This window comes from Meleagris gallopavo, chromosome 19 (genome assembly GCF_000146605.3).
Source record: "Meleagris gallopavo isolate NT-WF06-2002-E0010 breed Aviagen turkey brand Nicholas breeding stock chromosome 19, Turkey_5.1, whole genome shotgun sequence".
Classification (NCBI taxonomy): domain Eukaryota; kingdom Metazoa; phylum Chordata; class Aves; order Galliformes; family Phasianidae; genus Meleagris; species Meleagris gallopavo.
This window is the reverse complement of record NC_015029.2, coordinates 5,740,552-5,741,978: the sequence shown is the minus strand read 5'-3', so window position 1 is coordinate 5,741,978 and position 1,427 is coordinate 5,740,552.

The window sequence follows — 1,427 nt, the reverse complement described above, 5'->3', positions numbered from 1 at the left end:
TAGCTGAGGAGCGGGCCGGGCGGGGCCGGGCCCAGCCATGTGCGTGCAGCCCCTCCCGGCTCGGGCTGCTCAGAGCCCCGCCTGCAGCTTTGGGCACCTCCTGGTTTGGGGCACCCAGAGCAATGCGGGGCCTCGCTGCCCTCTGAGCAAACAATTTCTTCTTTATATCTAACCTAAAACTACTTTTTAATTTAAAACCATTATCCCTTGTCACATTCCCTGCTGACGAGTCCCTCCCTGCTTTCCTGTGGGCACTACAGTGAGGTCTGCCAGAGCCTTCTCCAGCTGCACCCCCAGCACTCTGCTGTCTCCATGCAGAGGTGCTGCATTCTCTTGCCCTGCCCTCGACCCGCTCCAGGAGACCCAAGGCCAGGCTGGATGTGGCTCTGGGCAGCGTGGTCTGGTGGTTGGTGACCCTGCATATAGCAGGGGTTTGAAACTGGAAGATCATTGTGGTCCTTTTCAACCCAGGCCATTCAGTGATTCTATGACTCTTATGATCCATGTCTGTGGCCCCCAGAGGTAAACGCTGCTCTAACAGCACCCATCTCACCCCAGAGCCGGTTTCCCAAAGCTGCTGGATCAGTGTTAAATTCAACAGCGAAACCAAGATCCAAATGTTGAAAGTTCTCGTTGCTCTCCTTGACTGTACTTTGCTCTTTCCAGCACTGTGTGCTGTGTGAATACCAACATTTCCTTTTCTCACATCATTGCAGATCTCAACGCTAAGCAAAAAAAAACCTGTTTATATGGGGATTAGGAACATGGCTTGACAACAGAAGGATTTATAACAACCAGGTGCTTGCATCTGCATCACCAACATCTTTTATCTGCATTCTAGTGCTTGGCAACCCTGCCCACAGCAAGGTTGAAGACCGATGACCTTTAAAGTCCCTTCCAACCTACACCACTCTGTGATTCTATGAAATGATTCTATGACCAAGGCAATTTCTGCAGCCATGGTAGAGAGCATGGAGATCTTCATTTCTCACTTTCTCGTTTTGCTGTTTTCCTGTGGCAGGGATACTCCAGGTGCCAGCTGCTTGGCAAAAGGTGTTTTGGTTGACCCTGGGGAACACAAGCAAGATGTAAATCTCTGCGGGTGGAGGGAGGAAGATGGAGACCGGCAAAGCAGTAACAAGACATCAGGCAGCAATTGAAAAGGAGGAAATTACAGGCCTTAAACACTTCCAGAAACAAATTTATGATGTAAATCTTCCTTTTGAAGGAAAAAAAAAAAAAAAAAGCAAAAGAAAGGAGTGATTCTATGCCTCCATCACCCTTCTCCCCCCACTGTCCCCACTCCAGAGACACACACCTTCACACACGCACGCACTGAAATTAGTTGTGACAGCTGAAATTCTCTTCTCCTTGGACAATGTTTGACAGGGTACTTAAAAAAAGAGAGGGAAAAAAAGAAGAAAAGG